The sequence below is a fragment of the Dermochelys coriacea genome, chromosome 4 (genome assembly GCF_009764565.3).
Source record: "Dermochelys coriacea isolate rDerCor1 chromosome 4, rDerCor1.pri.v4, whole genome shotgun sequence".
Lineage (NCBI taxonomy): Eukaryota > Metazoa > Chordata > Testudines > Dermochelyidae > Dermochelys > Dermochelys coriacea.
In genome coordinates this window covers 40586239-40610149 of record NC_050071.1, presented here as the reverse complement: position 1 = coordinate 40610149, position 23911 = coordinate 40586239, and the positions used below count along the sequence as shown (strand labels likewise).

General features: G+C 39.4%; 1 long non-coding RNA gene across 1 annotated transcript; it reads right to left on the bottom strand.

The window, feature by feature from the left end:
• Positions 1-9823: 9823 nt before the first annotated feature.
• LOC122459803 lies at positions 9824-20263 on the bottom strand. The gene is made up of 3 exons (XR_006280741.1): positions 20111-20263; positions 16758-16760; positions 9824-9835 (listed from the first exon to the last, which is right to left on the bottom strand). It is a non-coding gene; the product is annotated as an uncharacterized LOC122459803 (long non-coding RNA).
• Between the last annotated feature and the right edge of the window lie 3648 nt (positions 20264-23911).

Genomic DNA, 23911 nt, shown 5'->3' with positions numbered 1-23911 from the left:
TAGTTAGTTGTTGATGAACTGGTTCTGATCAAATAAGAATTCACACTTCTGCGATTGAATGGCTGAGAGAATTTGAAGGAAATATACACATATAGCCTATTGCAGGGATCGGCAATGTTTAGCATGCAGCCTGCCAGTGTTTGACAAGCGGCACGAACAGAGGGATATGCTGGCTGCTGCTTCCCACAGCCCCTATTGGCCTAGAGCAGTGACCCACGGCCAGTGGGAGCTGCGATTGGCTGAACCTGCGGACGCGGCAGGTAAACAAACCAGCCCGGCTAGCCAGGGAGCTTACCCTGGCGGGCAGCATGCCAAATGTTGCCGATCCCTGGCCTATTGCCTTTATGTTGTCCAGTCAAATGAGCTCCTCTCCATCCATCTCACAAAACCCACCACTGTAATAGGTACAAATTGGTGTTTCCATTCAGAGTCTCAGCAGAGAGTCTAAGGGTTTGGGGGGCATGGGATCCTCATTTGTCCTTTCTTGTTTCAGGTTGAAATATATTGCCAAGGCAGCGTAGAGAGGCTTGCATTGCTGCTGATCTTAGTGCTTTATTTACTAGGGGGTAAAGGTAAAAGACTTCAGTCTCTTGAGTCATTATTACAACACCTTTTATGAGCACCAATTTTAATAAAAATAAAAGTACAGACTCCATCTTTCTCCCATGCTTCATATCTGAACCCACTTTTCTGCAACTTTGAAAAGTTTGTTTAATTTTATCTCCTTCATTTCACATGCACTATTGCATTTGGGGAACCAGAAGCAAAATACTCTATGAAGGAAGGCTCCTTCCTGTGGTATTTTCAGCCTATCCAGAAACAGACAGTACCAGAAATTTTGGGAAAAAGTATGTTCTTGTGAGACTTTTAGCCTAGTTTTGCAGACAAAAGGTTTCAGTAAATAGGACAGGCATGCATGCGCCCTTTTTGGTCCTTATCTAAATGGAATCTCTGAACTGATATTTCATCGCTGTTTGGTTTGGTTGAATAGCTTTGGGACTTAGAGATAAATATTACTATGCTAAACAAAAGGCATTGCTTTTCAACCTGAGAATCGAATCACACCCATAATCCTTGGACTCAAAGACAAACACAAAAGAAAGAGGGTCTTGCATATGCAAGGTACAGCTGCTTAGGATTCCTAGATTTCCTTGCAGTCAGCCTCGGTGGGCCAAATACAAGGTGATCCGTAGTGCTTAGGGTACGTTATATATTGGTAAGCGCCCATGAGATTTTACTCTTATTCATCTATGCATTTGGTGAGCTGTGTTTTTCTTGTCACGTGAAAAGCTATTACTTTCAGCTGTTTTCATGTGTAAATAACTCAGATGAGAATGCTCTGCTTTTCCAGATTTTTTGGAATGTGGATTTTGGGGTAAGAGTATTATGCTGGATTTACTGTACTTTTCAGTACTCCTGTCTCAGTTATTCAATATTAAAACCATATTCCTCCTGCAAGAATCATAACAGTGTGACACAACATTGGAAAAATGGTATTTAAAGTTGTATGATAGAAAAATCTCACCATCAGTGTAATGACCAGTTACCGAACAACATAAAGACATTCAAGCAAGTTAAGTTCAGTAGTCATTTTTCTATTGGGGCAGTTTCTCCCCTATACTTTTTGTTGCTGTTATACTAATGCCATTATACTCCTACCAAAGTATTATTGTTGGCCACATACTGCAGCATTTAGTTGTAGATGTACATTTGGTTACAGAACTTTTTAAAACAGTTACATACAGACATACAATATGTATGTGTTTTGGCATGTTATCCAAAGAGAACACAATAAGAGCCACATACAGCTTTTGATCTCCAGTGGAGCGTCTAATGAGGATAATGGGAGCTGTGCCCATGAATATAGGGCAGCACTATATATGGCCATAAGACGGCAACAAGACTGTCATAGTTATGTTTTTATTTCCCTCTTTAAGGGAATATAAATGTATAATATTTGTGATACAGTAGTGGTAAAATGATATTGAATTATATAAGTTGTGAATTATAAAAAGTTACATTCTAATTTAAAATTTCCAGTATTGTATAGTATGCATGATGTTTTGTTTCTTTGTTTGTTTTTAGAGTGTCACTCATTATAAAAGAATGCATCTCAGCCACCCACCTCTGGGAAAGCAGCTAATTACATATCCCTTTGGTTTTGTAAAATTTATACATGTACCTTATATGAGGGACAGCTCCTTTGGCAACTCAGTGCTTGATGTTCCTTAGGAATTCGATAGAAAGCACCATATTCTCGCCTCCATTTAGAGCCAAAGTAAAGAATATTAGAATCCATTATTTGAATTTATAGTCGTGCAGCATTTAGCTAACTCATGCTTTTTACAGACATAAGACCACAGTCTAATCTTTGCTCAGAACTTCTTTTGACATACATGGACATTCCACTCATCAGACAAAAGTAGAGTACTGTCTTTAAGGTCTAGAATTTTCAAAGAGCTTAGCTCTCATTTAGACACATAAATAATGGGCAGATTTTCAAAAGTGCTCAGGCTCCAGCTGCATCTATTGTGATACTTATAGCCAGATTTTCAAAGACCTTAGCAACCAATATGCAGAGCCCTTCTGAAAATCTGGTCACTTATTTTGATGCCTAAATGGGAACTAAGCTCTTCTGAAAATCCAGTCCTAAGACTATCATCTGTTTCAATAGCCCTTCCTCAGATATTTGGATCATCCATGCAATCCAAGCTTTGCTAGGGGTAGTGATTGAGAGCATAAATAATTCCTTTCACCCAGGGCAATAGAGTCCAAAGGTCAGGCAGAACTTAGGTAAGGCTGCCCTTTTCCCATGCACCCTCAGATATCCCTTTTTTCCATGTGAGTGGCTAAATGATCTGTTCTTTGGGGAAGTTTTGGAAAGAGAGCCAAGTGTGAAGAGATGACAAATAGAAGGAATTTCTTCTGCTCCAGTTACTGCTTCCATGCATTTGGCTAGCACACATAACAGACTTTACTGGGGTAGCATAGTTACTTTTCAAATGCTTTTACAATGTACTGTAGAGATTCAACAGTGGATGTACACTATCAGGTAGTTTATTTTGAAAGATTGATGAGAGAGAGAGAGTGGAAGGACATGTCACTTGTGGCAACTGTATTATAAATAGCATCAATATTCATTTTTTTCATATGCAAGTGACTCCATTTTCAAAACATCTGAGGTTGAACACTGTGCACTGAATGTATTTTCCTTTTTCCCCCTAGTGTAACTGGTGACCTCACATGATAAAATTCCATTCCATCCCATTATGAAACCAAGGAAATAAGAGTAAAGAGCCACATTGCTCCCAGTGCACAGGGGTCCAATCTGCACATCCTTATTTGCCAATATCCACATCTTTTAACATTCATAGTATATCTTTTTAACAGTATATATATTTTAATTTTCGGTACAGATACATGTAGATTTAGTGCCATCTGCTACAGTGTGTGTTCAGAGTTATTCAAAAGCATCTACTACAAGAACCATACAAGAACATTTTTTTCCCCTCAGGGCTAGATTAATAGATTTTAAGGCCTGAAGGGACCATTAGGATCATCTAGTCTGACCTAACATAGGCCATGGAATTTGACCCAGTGATTTCTATATCAATCTCAATGCTCCTAACCCTAACATAACCACACATGGTATTAAGAGGAATAAGGTCCCTTCAGCCCCACTGTGTAAATGTACTAGGGCTAGTAGGATCTTGAGTCAGAGTCTGCATATCAGATGCTCCCTCCAGAGGACAGGTTGGTAGAAAATGTAGCTAGGTCTACCTAAGTTTTAGGTGTAGACCAGGCCCCATAGCTGAGGGCTGCAAAAGCTTTCATGCCCTGTACAACCTTTAGGTTGACCTAATCTGCACTGTAGATGCAGCTTGGTCAACAGAAGATTTCTTCTGTTGAGTCAGCTACCACCTCTCAAAGAGGTGGATTTATTACAGTGACAGAAAAAACCCTTCTGTTACTGTAGTAAGTGTCTACACTACAATGCTACAGAGGCATAGCTGCAGTCGTGCCACTGTACTGCTTGTACTGTAGACACACACCCTGGGTGAAATTTTGACTCTGGCCCCCATGCACCAGCCAACATTGCTAGCTGGATGTAGAGGAGGGAATAAACTGCATTTTTTTCAGAGTTGCAGTTAATCTATGTCCCTCCTGGAGAAAGGAGGAGAGGAACTGCAACTCTCAGCTAATTCTGGGTGGTACAGAGTATACACCATCCCTTACACAATCTGACCTTCAGGGTTTATCATCAACTATCAGTGGGCTAGATCCCGTTTTGTTGCGCCACTGCATTCCTATGTCACTTACAGCACATCTCTGCATCACACAGGGAGTTCCAAGGCAAAGCAGGACTAAGAACAGAATATAATGTGTTCCAATGATCCAAATTGCTGGAGTGACTCCTTGGAAGCCCCTATCCTCTGGCACAAGATAGAGTGCTCTAACTTGCACTGGGAGCCAATTTGGCCCCTGAAAGCTTCCAGGATTTGGAGCTGAAAGGTGGCCCACTATCTCCAGTCTGTGGTGCAAATTACATGAATCAGAATTACCTGTATATTTTTATGAAGATATCTCAGAATTAAAAACTACAGGGAAAGTATGAACCAGACAGTACCTGAATTTTGCCAGGCTTTTCCATTTTCCAATTATATAGCTGTAATCATCAGTGTATTAACCAGAGAGAGCTAATCCAATACAGAGTTATTCAGTTCATGAGCAGTAAATGTGGACAATGAATATCAAAACCTAAAGACCTGTTACCCTACGGAGTATGATTTATTATACTGCTATTTACTGTCTCAAGAGCCCTCTTTACATTTCTTGTAACAAATCTTATTGTATTCAGAATAACCTTAGTATAAATGTCTTTCTTTCTGCCCTTGAAGCACTTCTTTCCTACTGAAATGAGCTGGGTGGGCCATATACCATCCCAGAGTATATTATCTACAGATGACCAAAATGGCTTTGGTTTTTGCAAGTAGAGTCTCACAGGCATGAGCCAGAAAACATTCAGATTTTTAAGCAAGAGAGGGTATGTCTATTCAGCAATTAAAAAGCTGTCACTGGCCCATCTGTGCCAGCTGACTTGGGCTCATGGGGCTTGGACTGCAGGGCTGTCTCATTGCAGTCATAGGTGCAGGAACTAGGGGTTCTGGGAGGGTGCTGAAGCACTCCTGGTTTTTGTGTGGGGTCCCGCCTGCTATGTTGTGCCCAGGATCCTGGTGCTGCTGACCCCACACCTGGGGTCCCGACTCATGGCTGCTGGACCCATGACCGGGGCTCTGTTCCTGACCCCACGCCTGGGGGCCCAGATCCCAGCTGCTACTGGCCCCACATCAGGGACACGCAGGGTCCCAGCCTTGGCCCCTTATCCCTGTCTGCATCCCCCTCCCCCAGCCTCAGCGCTGTTGCTGGCCCCAGCTCTGGGGGCTGCGGGGGGGAGGCATGGACAGAAGTAAGGGGTGGTGAGATAAAAAGTTTGGGGTAGTGACCACAGGCTTTCAGCATCCCCAGGCTGAAGTGCAGGTTCCAGGACCCTACAAGGTGTGAGGATCCCAGGGCTCAGGTGAAGTCTACACTGCAATGAAACAGCCCCACAGCATGAGCCCAAGTCAGCTGGCATGGGCCAGCTGTGGGTTTTTAATTGTATGTTGACATATTCTAAAGGGGATTTTTATTTTATTTTATTTTTTTGCATTAAGCACCTTGCTTAAATACAAGTTTCCTTAGAAAAACCATAGTGGTCTGCAGTTGGAATGTAACAGTGAAGTTTTGCATTTGCAATTCCCTATTTTTCCTAAGGTTTTTTCAGAGAATTTGATTATTTCCCCTCCCCACTCAAACCCCAATTACACTATGTGCTGTGGCAGAATTTGATATTAAGGGAGCATAAGAAATGTGTGGGAAGAATTGTAATATGGTCCTGGAAGGAGGGGAAATTGGAAGGAAAGACTAATAAAGCAGATAATTATTAGAATCTGGGAGTCCCTGTGGTTCCTTAATTTTGGTTTTAAAAGCAAAGCCCCTTTCAATTGGGAATAACTATTTGTCAGCTGGCACACAGGAAGTGAAAGGTACAACACACAAATGCTGTAACAGACAGGATATTGTCATCAGCTGCAGTTTTTCCATTGCTAGTCTACTTGCATTAATTAATAATGAACAGCCAGTCAATATTAATTACCTTTAATAGACAGAAGGTTCTCTTTAAGAACATAACTGACATGCTGGATCACATCAGTGATCCATCTAGTTCAGTGTCCTGTCTCCAACAGTGGGCAATACTAGAGCTTTAGGGGAAGTGTACGGGACGGGGTAATTGAGAGAGATCCACTCTCATCTTGCCCTCTTGGCTTCTAGAGAGACAAAGTGGATGAGGTAATATCTTTTACTGGACCAACTTCTGTTGGTAAGAGAGAGAGAAGCTTTCAAGTTTACACAGAACTCTTCTTCTCTGCATACTTCCCAGCTTCTGGCAGTCAATGTTATAGGATCACCCAAAGCATGGGGTTACATCCCTGACCATCTTGGCTAATAGCCCTTCATGGACCTATCCTCCATGAACTTATCTAGTTCTTTTTTGAACCCAGTTATACTTTAGGCCATCACATCACATGGCAATGAGTTCCACAGGTCAACTGTGCATTGTGTGTAAAAATACTTCCTTTTGTTTGTATTAAAGCTGCTACCTATTAATTTCATGACCCACAGGTTTTTGGATTGTGGGAAAGAGTAAATAACACTTATCTCTTTATTTTTTCCACACCATTCATGATTTTATAGACCTCTATCATATCCCTCCTTGATCATCTCTTTTTTAAGCTGAATAGCCTTAATCTTTTAGTCTCTCCTCATATGGGAACCATTACATACCCCTGATCATCTTTGTTGCCCTTCTATGAACCTTTTCCCATATCCACTATAATCTTAACAGCCTTCTCCAATCTAGTGCTCCAATCCTGCAATTTATAACATGCAAGCCACCCAGTACTCATGCAGAAACCCACTGAAGTTAATGAGACTGTTTGTGGATGCAGGAATCTGCCCACACATTATAAATCGCAGCATTGTGGTCTATGACTGGAGTACAGTGTGTTCCTAAACAATGTGGGGGCACAGTGGTCTAGCGGTGACAATAAAGAGCCAGGAACCAGAAGAGTTCTGGCCTGGGTTGCCATGAATTCATGAGTATTTTCCCTTTATGTGCTCCCGAACAAGAAAACAGATTAGAAGAATGATTTTTAAACAATAGCATCAGTGTAATTAAATAAACAGAAGTGAAAAATACTGACATTGTTAAAAATGGAAAAGGATCTCAACAATGAAAAAAATAGAGATTTTTATATTTCTAGAAGTTAAATTGCAGATTATTTAAATCACTATAAAGTGGATATTGGAAGCTCTTGCATTTAGTGTTTAAGGCAAATGACAGAATACAGCGCAAATTTGGGCTCAGCTACAAATTCACTCTGTGATCTTGTGCAAGTGTCTTGTCCTGCTTGTATCTCTATCAACCCTGCTGGAAGACTTGGTAATAAAAAAATCACCAGCATTTCAATGAGTTCCAGATGCTGTGTTTAAGTTCAGTTCTCCTCAGTACGTATGTTCCAAATAATAGCTGAATGAGAAGACAGATGCCTGATGGCTGGGTTTTAGACATGTGTATGAAATTTTGTAATCTTACATTTTGCTTATGTTCCAATAACTAATGAGAATCCAAAAGAACCTCTTTTGCGACTGGAAGGAACCCCACAGGATTGGTTATTTTATCCCTAATGAAGGTAATACAGGGTTAAAACAGAACAATGTTGATGTCATTTTAGCTACAAAACATGATGATCATATTATTTATTATTATATATTTACTTTGCAACATATTGTGGTTTACATTGCACTACCTACATTAGCCAGTGAGTATACAATGACTGCTGCTTCTTATTTGAAATACAATTATTTCGCTATTACCTTGCCCTTCACTGGTCTCTGTTTCCCTGTCTCCTAGAGTTGTTTTGTTTTATTCTCTTTACCTGTTGCAATTTTAACCTCTTTGGAGGGGACTGTCTTCTTCTGCATGTACAGTGCTAGTTGAAGCTGAAGCTGAGAAAGACAGGGATGATGCTGGTGTGTGGAGGGAAGCACTTTGAGGAATTTAGAGCCACAGTACAGTTTTCTTTGGTTGAAGGAACCCGTCATATGCACTGAATGAAGCAGAGATACTGTGGAAAAAATAAGGATGAGATCATGTAATTAAAGACTATCATAATGTATAAGAACTAGGGGGACAAATTCAGGTGCCACAGACAACTGAAATTCTGGTGTTTCCTAACTTTTGAGTGCTTGACTTTGCAACCATAACCTTTTTTTAAACTTTTTTTTGATGTAATATAAATACATGTTATAAAGCATTACATGTACATTTTCATACAGCCTGCAGGACACTATACAGTCCCATATTTCCTGTTGACTCGGATTCTGATACAGTGGGAACTCTGAAAGACCGAGACAGACTATACATCCTACAGGCTAGATTGCAGCAATATCGGTACTGTGTTTTTTTTAAAAATGATTTCTTGTTGTTTGTTAAGGACATGATTGAGAACCCCTTGCTCACCAGGAGTAGTACTAGGAATGCAGTCCCTTGGTTTGATCGGGACTACCTGAATAGTAGGGCACTACTGAAGGTGAGTATGGAGTTCCTACTCCAGCACTAAATAACTGAGGGCTTGTCTACATTTAAAAGGCTGCAGCTGCAGTGGTGCAGTGGCACCGCTGTAGCATTTCAGTGAAGATGCTACCTGCACTGATGAGAAGGCTTCTCCCCTCTCATAATGACAGGTTTCAGAGTAGCAGCCGTGTTAGTCTGTATTCGCAAAAAGAAAAGAAGTACTTGTGGCACCTTAGAGACTAACAAATTTATTAGAGCATAAGCTTTCGTGAGCTACAGCTCACTTCATCGGATGCATTTCGAAATGCATCCGATGAAGTGAGCTGTAGCTCACGAAAGCTTATGCTCTAATAAATTTGTTAGTCTCTAAGGTGCCACAAGTACTCCTTTTCTTCTCCCCTCTGCGTATGTAATCCACCTTCCCAAGAGCCAGTAGCTATGTCAACAGGAGAAGCCTGCTGTCTAAATCGGGAGTTAGGTCATTATAATGACACCCTGGGGTAACATAGTTATATTGACATATATTGCTAGTGTAGGCCAAGCCTAAGTTATCCAAAAACCTGTCTCAGCCAGAGAGTCGAGGATGAGATCATGCAATTGCTCTGATTAGTAATGCACACATCTTGAGGGCTTCATAATTTTTTAAACTTTGTTAATGATACTGTTATTGTGCGGGGAAGACTAGAGTTATAGGCCTTCTAGAAGTTCTTTTAAGAAAAGATTTGAAGGATCTAACATGCCAGATGGGTTCACAAAGGGATTTTCATTAATATGTTTCTAAGCCTCATTGGAGACTTAGATATGCAATGTATGGATCTTGATCCACGTTTCAAACCTGCCAGAATTCTGGGGTCTTTAGATTCAGAGCTTTTCTTTGGCCCATTATAGAAAAATTTGGGTCAAGTGCACAATTCAAATCTGGATCTTGATTCAGAATCTGAACATCTCCGTCCCAAATTTAGGGGCTTTGATACCAAGATGATAGATATCTTAGAAATACTTAGATATATTACAGAAGGAAACATGTACATTAAATAAAGTTCAGGGGTGTTCAGATCCATGGCTTTGATTAAAGCCCATCTCTAGTTAGAGATGAAAAATACCTCCAGTGATGGTACTGACAGCTTGTCAGGTTTACCAAAATTAAAGATTGTCTCACTGATGTGCTTCTAAAAGCCCTTATTAAAATAATACAACTGAAGGAAAGTCTGGTATGATTTTCCTTCTTCCGGTGAAGTCATCCATTCTGGGAATACCGTTAAATCAACTCTTTTAGAGATGCTTTATCTTTGATATAAGACTCTAGAGAATATATTTTGCTTTTGGAATAGACTCGATTGTACTAAATGACAGGGAGGTTTTTTGAGGGTAGGGGAAATCTGTACTAGGAAACCTCTGGAGATTCCTACAAATTTTAATTCCTAGCCTTCTTTAGGATGATGTGCTCTATTATTTAATGCACTCAATATATTTCCAGCACAATGCAACTTAATACAAGCTTACTGGCTGAATGTTGCTACCTCCTTGATAATGAGAAAGGTTTATTGTTTAAATAGGGAAAAAATGAACAGAATTCTCATCATCCCTTGTCTCTGTGAGCTCACACCCCTGGTTCACTAGGTTGGGAACAGGTTAACGGGGAATATTTTGGGGTAGCCCCTTGTTAAGATATTGGCAGCGCTTCACTGAGTATTCCCATGTACTTCCTTTTACTTCATATAGTAAGTATCTCGAATACAAGTACTGGGTTTAGCTAACTTCAAATCTTGTTGTCTAAACCAACTGGCTTATTTTAAATACCGCTGCTGTATTAAACCATTGGGCCCATCCACTGCAAAGGCAGCTTACCATTCCTTGACAGAGGATATATCAGATTCGAAACTGACACTACACATGACATCCATTGGTGTCAATGATTAGAAACGGACATGGGGGAAGATTCATCTAGATAGATTCTTAATAAGGATGACTATAATCATTGCCAAGGTGTTGGGCATCAGATTGTTCACTATCTATGTCTCCCTGTACAAAGTAATTAGAACATTGCTTCTCATTTCTGACTCACGAACAGTACCTCTAATGTCTCATCACATCACTCCCAAATCTCCAGTTACAATGCCACATCACATTGCCATCTAGTGGCTAAGTATATTCACTACTCCTAACCGGGGTATGGATATGGTTTAGGGTTTATACCCTACTCTGTTTCAGAGTAGCAACCATGTTAGTCTGTATTCACAAAAAGAAAAGGAGTACTTGTGGCACCTTAGAGACTAACAAATATATTTGAGCATAAGCTTTCGTGAGCTACAGCTCACTTCATCGGATACTCTGTGTTACTCTACTACATGCTGGTTTTTATTCCAAGACCGTTACTGTGGCACTGTATGTGAGCATCCACGAAAGCCTCCTTATCTTTCTGATACCCCCAGAATGTGACTGAAAATAACCTCTCCCACTATTTTAAAACCCAAAAGGAAGTAAGATATAAAACAAAGAGGCGAATAAGCTACAATCTAGTTTTCTGATGGTTACATATGTCTTATATGTATAGTACCACATTTTAGAACAATTTCTAGATTCTAGAAACAATATGAAAACATTCATAAGTGAAACAAGTTCCAGTTCCTCAACCTCATGAGGAAACCCTGATGGATTTTAGCACAATTTCTCATAATTGCCAGGCAGACTGCATGTAAGAGAGAATCCCTCCTGAAAATGCAGGAGTATTGTAGGTTAGGCTGAAAATGCCTCTTGAAAGAAGTTTGCACTCCTTGGGCCCAGGCTGTTCCGATTTCTAGCCAGTGCACTCAGTTTTTTCTTTCTGGTTGTGTGGTGTGATACAATTAAAACCCTAGAATACTTGAAGTTAAGATAGTTCATGTTTATTTGGGAAGAGGGCCTCCTGCGAATTAGCGTGTGTTGTAAGTCAGAAAAAGAAAAACCAAACCTTTCCAACCACAATAACCTGAAAGTATGTCTGTAGCTGAATTATCATCTGGTGCATATATTTAATCTTTAAAAAGTGCATCATATTATTAAAAACAAATTCACACTCATTTACTTTCTGGGAACTTGATATTCATTTCTGCAGAAGGCATGGCATGGTCACTTTAAAAATTAAAGTGCAGGAGGAAAATAAATGGAAAATGTTAAGAACAAATGTATTCATGTTTCATGTTCATGAATCTGAAGAATTCAGTTTAACATTAATATGTGAGAACATAATTTCATAAAATCACATTATACAAACCCCCAACATCTCTCCATTTTCCGACAATACCTACTCCCTCCCGCACACTAGCAATGACCCTGTTGAATAGTTCAGGGTATATGATCAGCTGTTTAAATAGCTATAAAACTGATATTTACAGTTTGCTTTTTAACTATTTGAATTTCATAGGTGCCCATAAGGAAGAATGAATGTATAAGGCCTGATTCTACCACGTATATTCATTTTTGAGCAGAATTGAGCCCACAGAATTTACCTACCAGATTTTAACATCACTTACACCACTGTAAATCCAGCATGTTTTCACCAAAGGCACTGATGTCAATGTTGTTACTCCTAATTTACACCAATATAATAGAGATTAGCCCTAGAGCCAACGAGACCTTTTAGGTCATCTAGTCCAGCCGTTTTACAGTGCACCTTGTATTATAGCGTAATTGCTCCCCTCCTATTTCATTTTCACCTGCTCCTGTGACTTGTTTGAAGTGCACTTCTTTACATTGTGGGAGATTCTCAGGGTCATAGTTAGCGTTGTGGTTTTGTTCTATTATACGAGTTCTTCTCCATTCTCCCAGGCTTTTCATATGACAGTATTAATCTGCATGCACTGATATAATTAGACTATAATTGGACAGAATCAGAAAAAAACACGAAGCAAGCAAGTCTGCCAAACTCATTACAAGTTCTCCACATTCACTTGTCGTACAAGACTGAGAAAAGTCAATGGGTAATTCTGAAGTCAGAAAAATATTAGAGCAGCAAATAAATGTTGTGTGGTTCAGTGACCTTAAAATATATGACAAAAAAGGTAATGTTCTATCTTGAAACTACAGGGGTCTGAGGCAAGTCATTATTCATGGGAAGGATGTCATGTATATAAGAAAGAAAATGCCTGTTGGGGAGTTCCATGCAAGATAAGTGGAGAACAGGGTAAGCAGAATGTGGACCCAATAGCTGGAAAGCAAGCTTGTGATTGGCCTTGCCTGCCAAATCACCTTCCCCCAGCCTCCCACTTCTGACTTGAAGTTACATGCCACACTTCTCTTTCTCCCTATCTAGCCATAATGAATATGCTTTCCTCTGTCTCACAACTTTTTTTTTTTTTAAAAAAAGACCAATTTGGCAAAAATTGAATGCACATCTGTACTTATACATCTGCCCTCAACAACTGTACTGGTATCTATAGCAGCAGCATATTATGGTCCTAAAGAGCAAAAGCAATAACTAGCAGGAAGCCTGCTATCTCTAAAGGATTAGGCTGCTTGCACTTAGCAACATTTCATGGAAGCTCAGATTGGTAACATCTTTAAAACCTCTTATTGTTCCCTGCTAAATATTAATATAGAAACAAAACATCTGCAATAGTAAATAAAGGCAGAGTTGTGGCTCCTTTAGGGTGATTTCCTGAGAGTCTTTTCCAGCTTCAGTGGTGACCACCAGAACTCCAGGTGCTCTTCACCACCACCAAGCTTTTTCTATCCTTTCAACAGACCGGTCGGTCGGTTGGTTGGTTCCATTCCAGTTCCCTCCCCCCAACACTACCTTCCTGTGTGCTTACATACTCCCAGCTTCTTGGAGGTGGGGTTACTTTCATCCACTTAGCTCCTCAGTTGTGTCTCTACTCAGTTAATTGGTACCCTCTGCTAACTGCCTTTCAATCAGGTCCCAATTAATGTCCATGGTTGGGGATTTGAGTTGACTCAGTACACACTGTTACAGTGCCCTATTTAAAATGTGTGATAATACAGTTCTTTAAAAGGCCTTGGACTAATATCTGGCTAACCACATATTTGACACCACTCAAAGTCCAGCTACTAGTGCACTCCACTACTGACAGAAATAGAGTAATCTGAGGTCTTTGAATGCTGTGTAAGTGGTTGGGACAAGGTGATTTAATACTGATGTTAATAGAATGGTAATACTCAGGGAAAATTAACACCAGTTGACCACTACATGAATTACTATGTGAAGCATCCATTCCTACATTGTTTGTGCACCTAATGCTCTCACTGACGTTTATGGGAGCTTTGGGTACAAGTGTTATACAGGATTAAACCTTAAACTCCTAAGAATAACAGTTGGCAAAAAAAAATCTGCCAAAGGTTTTTTTTTCACCTGTTTCTCCTATCTTAAGGGCCTGATTCTCCACTGTGAATGCATCTTCCATTCTACATTACATATTGATTTACATCTGTGCAAAATGGGTGTAAAATGTAGCCATATCAGAATGGATCCACCTCACTCACTTGGAGATGACTACAGAAATCAGTTCAGTTTATCTCAGGCTTATATCAGCTTTAGGACTGCTCTAAGTTACATGCAGCTGCAATGATCATCAAAGGATTGTTCCACCGTTGTCTCTCCCCTCGCACTGTTCTAGGCATTCCCATTCTCACACCCCCTGCAGCCAAGGCAACAATGCCTCCTCCAGAGCTGAGAGCTTGGCTGGCATTATGCTGGCTCTATATCATTGGAAGACTCTTCCATGGTGGGAGAATCCTCAACTGGCCACTTAAAGCAACTGAAGTCTGTTTTGCACAGAAGCCATCAATGGGGGTCAGGCCTGGCCAACTATCTGTAGCAGATCAAGTTCCTCATTATTTATTTGCAGTAGAAGTTCACTGATTCACACCACTGACTGAGAGCACCATTGTGAAATGGTGATTTTTGTGACTTGGCAAGTAAATCAAACAACAATTTTAAAAAATCAAGGGTACTGCATCACAAAATGTACTTTGTTCCTTTGTTTGACGGTGTAGTTTCTTTACATTTCTTCCTTGTACTCCAGTAAGTGTTTTGTAGTATGTTGTAAAAAGTAGTAAAGGCTTATTAATACGAGACATCAATACAGCAACTGCTGTTAATTAAGAAAAGACCAACATTTCATGTGTGCATATGATAGGTTGTGAAGATTAGTGAAGGGCATGAATTAGTGACCTCCTATGGTATTTTCAGAACCTTTCCAGCACCTAACAATATGTGCCTTAACATTTTATTTTAAATGGACTGTTAAAATGTGAGCCATCCTAGAAATGACAAAGTAGTCCAATGTTGCACTTTGTGCCACTGTTTTAGCTGATATGTATTGCTCATCAAGATCTACTTGTTTAAACGTTGACCATTTTATATATGTGGTAGGGTGCCAAAGACATAGGTATCTAATAAGTTGGGTACGTACTATAATGCCAAAGTTGAAAAGAGACACAGTTCTGCCATCTATTCTGTGAGGAAGATGGAACTTTTCTGAGAAGATATACTTCCAATTGCAGTCACTTGATGTTATGGCAAGGAAGACCCCACAAAAATCTGCAAAGCAACCACAGTGTCCTCCTTCAAATATCTCCTTAAAGCTCATCTCTGCCGTGATGTCTACAAAAAGCCCAACAATTGTTAGGCACCAAGTGTGTGGTGACTGCTGCTTATTGTGTTGATCAGAATTGTTACTTTGTGCTCCCCCTTCTCTTTCTTGTATCGATCTATTGTCTCTCACATTATATATAGACTGTAAGCTCTGTGGGGCAGGCACTATCTTTTTGTTATGTTTGTATAATACCTAGCAATACAATAGGGCCCTGGTCTCTAGCCACTACTGCAATAGAAATACAAATAAAACTGACAATTAGGGATATACGTTTGATTTAACTTCTCCTATCACACTCTGTAAGTGTATGTTCTCCACTTAAACAGTACTTCAGCCACAAAAATCAGAATAAAATATCCTTATTGCAATTTAACCCATGAAAATATTCAATATCTAAGATCTTTTTCCCCACCTCCTGGTGGTTCAGTAGACATATCAATATTCTTTTTCCTGTACAAGTGTCTCTTACGATGGGACTAAAGGTGAAAAATAAGGCAGCGCTGAATTCCATTTCAAACATCCTGATGTTCTCCCTGCTGCTCTAGTCAACCTGGCTTTGGGCAATTTAATGAATGCTTTCAATATCTATATCTCTGCTCAAGAACAGAGAAATCTACAGCTGCTGTTCTGTGAGGACATCACAGGGCTGTGTCAGACCCTCTGGAGGTGATGGGAAAGTGTGAACAGGTCCACCTGCAACTCATTTGCTATCAGTATACAAAAAAAGAGTGAAATGACAAACCTTTGATTGATTGTTGGCTTTCCACAAATTCCTACTCAGTGGTAACAGCATTACAAATGAGTTATTTCAGGTGGGAGCCTGTGGCTGTTTGATAAAATGCAGGAGTTCTGATAATATATTTAACATAGACTTGGTAGATAATTTTCAAAGACAAAAAGAAAAAGAGTACTTGTGGCACCTTAGAGACTAACAAATTTATTTGAGCATAAGCTTTCGTGAACTACAGCTCACTTCATCAGATGCACGAAAGCTTATGCTCAAATAAATTTGTTAGTCTCTAAGGTGCCACAAGTACTCCTTTTCTTTCTGCGAATACAGACTAACATGGCTGCTACTCTGAAACTTTTCAAAGACAGACAGACAACACTTGGTCAAATTCATCCCAGGTATAGCTTCACTGATCATTTTTAAAGGAGTCAGAGAAACTATTGTAGGAAATGTGTACATTTAGACTTGACTTTTGTCTTACAGAAGCTAAATACAAATAAAATTAACGGAATCTGAAATTATTAACAAGAATATTGAAATATCTAAGTCTGTGTACAATGGCTAAGTTTTCCTTAGACTCTTAGAAGCATGGTAAATGGAAGCTGACCTGAGTCTCTATAGAATTGACTCAGGACAAAATTTTGCTGTTTTTGCCAGGGGAGAACAGCTTTTCGCAAAAGAAATAGTTAAGTGCCTTCTTCAGAATAAAATAATGAATTAGTCCCAGACCTAGAATTAGCCAGTTTAGCAGCAAAACCAGCTTTGGGCATTGAAATGAGTTTTCTGCTTATGGTAAGAGCCTTTCAACTCTGTTGACTTCTACGGGCTTTCACCAGGGATAAATTTGGCACTGTATCTATAAGGACATGCAATTTCATACAGCTGTTTATTGTTCAAATAAGGTTATACAGACTTTATAGAAAGAAGCTACTTCACTTTTAATTCACCCGATGAATCAGATACAATGTGAAAGTAATAACAGAGGATCCAGTTTGCTATTACTGACATAATACAAAGCCTATGCTGACACATTACTTGGGTACCCTGCACTGAAAATGAAAGATTACAGTAACAATATGCACAACTGTTCCCTTCTGTATTATATTAACATGTCTTTCATGCCATTGCAATGTAATCAGTCCTCAGTGATTTTAATTATAGTCTATTTAGTTATGTAAAAATTGAGTCCGGTTTCTCAGGAAGAAAGGAAGGCTCTTTGTAGTTCATCAAAAGTGCACATTGCTCTGTGATGAACACTGTTCACAAATTAAACTACAAGAAGCAAACTTAAAAGATATGAGGTCAGCTCCTCATCTGATATAATCCCTGTAACTCCATTAATGTCAACACTTCACTGATTTACATCAGCTGAAATTCTGGGCTAGAATGAAGTTTGGGCTCACTGCAGGACACACATGGTTGGACCTTTGTCCAAACTTTATCCAGATATCCAAACCACTTAAGCCTCTAAAACTGATCTAGGAATTTTGTAAGAATAAACATTTTTTCAGAATTTCTAGTTGCTCCTACTTCTGGTAGGCCTTCATGGTAATTCATCACCCTGGGCTCATGACTACCTTGTGTGAAAACAATTCCCATTGATGTTAATGGGAGTTATTGGCATTCACCCCTCCAGGAGTTGCTTATCACCTTGGAGTACTGAGCCCACAGTGCACAAATAAACTAATAAACTAAGCAGTTGTCATGGACCCAGGATACACAAGTCAGATCTACATTCAACTCAGAATGTACCCATACCTCAGGGATGTTTGGATCTTGAGTTTTGGGTAGGCCACATTCACATCTGAGGTCCAACACCTTATTCACTTTTTACTCAATCCTTACTCAGCTAGAACTATTGCTGAAGTCAATTCCACCTCATTCTACTCATGGTATTTGCAGGATCTGAACTTGGAACTAGTCTTTACAAGTGCAATATAGAGATTGTGCTGCTCAGCAGCTGAGAGCCCCCTCCTGCTGTCACACTTTATCCTTCATTTTCAGCAGACCATGCACATACCAAAACAGTTAAGTGAAATCATGAAGGCTGTGGGGAAGGGGGATTGCCTCATTTTACGATTCTTCAATGGGCATCTCAGATTCAGGGGGACCTCAGTGCCAGGGGACAATTCTGCAAAGAACTGTGTGAGAGTACTAAACAGTGCTAAATGTCCTATTGATCCCATGATAAAACTAATTGAAAATATGTAAATAAATTATTCAGTGAGGGTTTTTGTTATTCACTAAGATTAAAGAGGTGGGTAAATAGTTCATTTTTGCACACAAACACACACACATATCTAGGTAGATAGATGTAAATTAAATGAATTGTAACAAATATCAAATAAAATATTCACATTTTTTCTCATTATTCTTGTAGCTCTCTTCCACGGCATAGTTCTAAGAAAAAATCTTGGGATTTAAGCACTGGGCTGGGAGTCAGAAGATCCAGATTCAATTCCCAGTTCATCCACAGACTTTGCGTGTAACCTTAGGCAAGTTATAAATGGCCCAATTTTCACAGGTGCAGTATGCATGCAGATCCTATTGTCTTGGGGGAACTGGGATTGTTCAGCATCTCTGAAAATCAGGCCATAAATCTCTCTGTGCCTCAGTACCCCATCTTTAAAATAGGGATAATTATATTTCTTTACATCACAGGGATGTTGGGAGGATAAATACACAGATACTTGTAAGGAGCTCAGATCTAATGGCAAGTGGGCCATGCCAGCACAGTACCCACATAGACTGACCGTTTGTAAGAAGGCTGTGAAATTTAAATGGGAGCTAACTCCCATTTAACCTGTCACTCAGATCCCCACCAGGTTATATTAATTGAGCTCTGACTGAAAGACAGGCAGTTGGCAGAGGAGGCCAATTAACTGATTGGAGATACAGCAAGGGGCTAATTGAGTGGAAGTAGCCCCAGCAGTTAGGCCTACATAAGTAAAAAGGAAGGAAGTGTAAGGAGGAGTGTAGGAAGTTTGAAAGAAGGTAGAAGAAGATAGATGTGGTTACTACTATTGCTGTAGCCTTTCCCAGAGTAAGTGGGGAAGCTGGCTGCTGAATGGAAATATAACATATAACAAAGCATGGTGGTGGGTAAGACAATATGGAGCGATTGTGGTTAGTTACTGAGTGGAAAGGACTCTCAGGGGACCATCCCATGATAGGCACCTAACTCTCTTAGACTCTTAAAAATCCCATCTGAAAGCCTGATAATCTCTACTAATTCATAAGGCTGAGTATTTAGTGTATAACTGAATTTAAGCTATGATTAAAACACACAAAATATGTTAATTGTTACTTCATTTCACAAATAATTCCAGGGATTGTATGATGGTAAAAGATCTTAGTCTGTCTAATAATTCATTCATTCATTCAGACAACCCTTGATAGAGTATCTCATTCCCAGTTGGGAAATGCTTGCAGCCAGGCCACTGCTGTATGCATTAGAAATTCAGAAGCATGAATGAAAGCGCTGACACATATAAAACAGTATGTCACATTTTCTCTTGCTATTAGCTCTCCAGCTAATCTTTCTAAAATGTAAAATGGGTGCAGATCTCTTTCTGCCTTTTTCTGGAGTTATTTACATGAAATCATCATGAGCCATTATCTCATAATATTCACACACAAAACCCCCAAACAAGGCAAAATGCTGGACAGGATTAAAAGAAACTGAGAGATACAGATAAGCATATCTGGCTATGAGTGAACAGACTGATTTTGCTTCCACTCCTGGAATTATTCTTTCTTGGGTTGTGGCCTTACCTCAATTTTTTCTTTTAGTAATGAAATAGCCTGCTTCTCTAATTACATATTATTTTGAAGCATCATCAGACTGAATCCCTGTACAAGATAGAATGTGCCCAGGAGCAGAAGCAAAACTACTTTTTTTTAGAGCGAGGAACATAACTAGTGTATTTCTCTGTGCCAGCTACTGAAAAATTATTGTATAATTTTGTTTATGAAACATATGTAATTAGAAAAGCATGTTATTTCATTACTAAAAGAATAAACTGAGGTGAGGGGCAATCCAAGAAAAAAAAGAGAGAGATGTATTCATTTCTCTCTCTCCATATAAAAATAAGATTCCAGGATACTCACTCTGTGTGCCAGTCTGAGGCCTAGAATGTCTGAGCCAGTGTGAAGTGATGGAAACAGCTACAAGCATGGTCAAGAGCTCCTTTTGTTTGAAATATCACCGGGTTCAATCATCACTGGGATTCACAGTCTGTTACCATCAAATTTCTAAGTTTTCAGCCATTTTTGGTTGTTTAACACTTTATGAATTACACCCGTTTGACATCACGCTCCCATATACACTTCCAAACTCCCATTCATACAGAAATATGGCAGTTTAGAAGCTTAGTCAACATGAGACATCAATGACCTCACTGCAGTTTGCAAAGCTCATTCCCTGAGGGCCAGCAATTTTTTCAGGACCATTTGTAATGCCTACCATCTTTGTATACATCATAGTCCTGATTGTGTCACAAACCTCGGCCACAACAACATTTATTGATTAATTTATTTTTAAATTAAATGCTATTAATCGGATAGACATAAATGCAGTATTAGATGATGAGAGTGGTTATGGATGGTTTATGAAGCCTTTCCATGGCTAGGTCATTAGTTTGAATCCATTCCAGACTGGCTTGATCAAAAGTTATTATTTTTTGGTGGCTGTTCAGTAGCCTATGTGAAGTGAGTTAGTGTCTGGAAGTCAGCAAGTATCTGATATAGTTGGCAATAATTTGTAGCCTTTTTTTAAAATTTCTTTAGTCCTGCATATCTGTCATTGAAAATGACAGTATACATTTTCCATACAATCTCCAAGTGGCTTTTCCATTTACGCCCATGCATTTGCATGTGTAACCAGATGCACATCCAATCACTATATTATCCTCAACTACTTGATTTGCAAGCACAAATAAACTACTTTTTTTTCACGTTATCTGCAATCAGGTCATGATTTTTACTGATTTCTTAGTTATTTGCAATCATTCAACAAATCTGATAAGATCACTATGAATATTGACTCATTGATACTTGCACCATACATTGGTCTCCTAAATCACATGGTATTATTTATCGTCTATAATTGCCCTGGAGTTATGTGCATAAAAGAGCCAGAAAATATCAGCCAATCAAATTTGCAGACTTTGCTCACAAGAATATTTACAGAAATGTTTTCTTTTACTACATTTGACCTGCTCAGACAGTGATGACATAAACAGCTTCATTAGCATAGACATAAATCAGAGACTGTTTATACCCCAGACTATTTGACAGTGATGGCCAAGTGATTAAATAAATAAATAAAATACAATTAAGAGTAATCAATATTCTTTTCTAAGTTGTTTCTCTTCCCTGCCCTGGCAAATTTGAGTGCCTCCCATTGCATATTTGCATAATTCCATCATCATGGTGAACAAATATTTTACCTGCCTAGATAAATTCCTGGAGGATAGGTCCATCAATGGCTCTTAGCCAGTATGGGCAGGGATGGTATCCCTAGCCTCTGTTTGCCAGAAGCTGGGAATGGGCAACAGGGAATGGATCATTTGATGATTACCTGTTCTGTTCATTCCCTCTGAAGCACCTGGCATTGGCCTCTGTCAGAAGACAGGCTAGATGGACCTTTGGTCTTACCCAGAATGGTTGTTCTTATGTTCTGCCAGTTTTGGGGCCTCACCTTGAAATCAATGGAAGTTTTCATAGAATCATAGGACTGGAAGGGAACTCAAGAGGTCATCTAGTCCAGTCCCCTGCACTCATGGCAGGACTAAGTATTATCTAGACCATCCTTGACAGGTGTTTGTCTAACCTGCTCTTCAAAGATTCCACAACCTCCCTAGGCAATTTATTCCAGTGCTTAACCACCCTGACAGTTAGGAAGTTTTTCCTAATGTCCAACCTAAACTGATATAAACAGCTCCGACTCAGATCTGCACAAATATAACAAAATCATCAGATCTGAAAGAAGCTAAGTTGTTAGTCTTTGGCCTTTTACTGAACATTTCTCTTTGAAACTACTTGGGAGAAGGTACTTTTTCATAAGAACAAAAGAATGGCCGAACTGGGTCCATCTAGCACAATATCCTGTCTTCCCACAGTGGCCAGCTGCTTCAAAGGGAGTGAACAGAACAGGGCAATTTTCAGTGATATATAACTAAAGAAAAATATCTACATTTGCATATTTCTTCTCTTCCCCTCCACCTCCCTATTTTTATGGCAGGTTTTTAATAACATTGTTGTAAAATATAAAAATGCCTCAACTGAGTCTAAGAAAAAAAACTGCAGTTTCACAAAGGGTAAGGAGATGACTTCAGGATAAGGGTTCAGCACAGCAGCTCGCCCACTGCCCTTGGAAAGGGTATGCAGCATACTCAAAAAGAGCTTGAATGTCAAATCACTTTCTTCATTATATTTCATTGTAACTATATGTGGGCGAACTTCAGAAAGCTTGGAATTCCTGTTCATTACACATAAGCATCTGTGCATGGTGAGTGTAATTACTTTGCAGAGCCTGACTAACTGTGGAAGGGGGTAAAACATATTTCTGTGCCTTCTATAAACATACTTTGTAGGAATCAGTAGTCCTTAGGCAAAATTTCTACTGAAGTCCATTGGATGAAGGAGTGAATAAAGACAGGATTTGATACTGCTAAATGTAAAGACCCAGCAGACAGGGATAAATTCTACTTTAATTTACACTAGTGTAGACCTAGTGTAGCTCCAGTGGGATTATCCCACACTGATCCTGGTGTTACTGAGGTCAGGAGGTGGCCCATAGTTTATGGTGGGAAAAACAGACGTAAGCATGAAATTTTTGCTAAGTTTTCAGTGGCACAAAGAATGTGCTAAACTTTGTTTGTCTTCACAAGGGTTTTTCTTATGATTTTCCTAATTAATCTCAGGACAAGCTGTCGCAAAAAGGTCATGAATTAAGTGTTTTAGCCCAAAGAGATGCATTTCCAGGGAGATATGTGTTTTTAGCATTGCTAGGGTAACTCTTAACCAGTCTTAACCGGTCACTCTTAACCAGTAACTCTTAACTGCTCAAATCCTCTGGAAAATAAGTGAAAAATGAAGCAAAAGCAGGTATGGAAAACACTTTAACTTCACAAAAAGATTAAAACAAGTGTCTAGAAAGTAGTTAATGATAAGATGACAGATAGCCAGAACTTTAAACAGAATGACTACAGGAAAGAATTAATGATGCTTTCAAAGACCTTGTAGGGCTTTACCTTGCATCCCTGAAATCAACAGCAGCTTTTCCACTGACTCCAGTGGCAGCAGGTTTGGGGCTGTAGAACTTTGCAAACAAATCCAGAACTCATGGAACAAATCTGTGGAACTTTCCTAACAAATCCAGAAATGAGGTGACTTTCTTGATTCAGGATTTGTTATAAACCTTTCATGAAAACTTGTACCGTGTATAAAGTTACCCATTCCCAAGGGTTACTGTGTAGAGATTTACAGTTTTGACCTGACAGTGCAAACCTATACGAACTGAACCTAGAATCAAAGTTTGCTCTAGCCTGTGGAGACTGAAGCCACAGCTCTAGTCCTGTATTACTTGACGTTACGGGGCTAGGTCCTCAGCTGACATCAGTAGAGCTATGACAACTTACATCAGGTGAAGATCTGGTCTATCAAACCTACTTGCTAAAAATGAAAAATGATTTTGAAAAGGAAATTAGTTTTTAAAGAGCTTCTCACACCTCAAAGAAACTTGGATAAACATTTTATTTAAAGAAAAATTGTTTACACTGTATGCCATATATTTTCTGAATTTGTCCTCCATAGTTCCTGTTATAGTTTGCCTTCTGTAAATGTAAACCCCAGTCCATTTTGTGGAATATCACAGTTGTTGCTATGTGGGATGCATGGGCCAAAGCT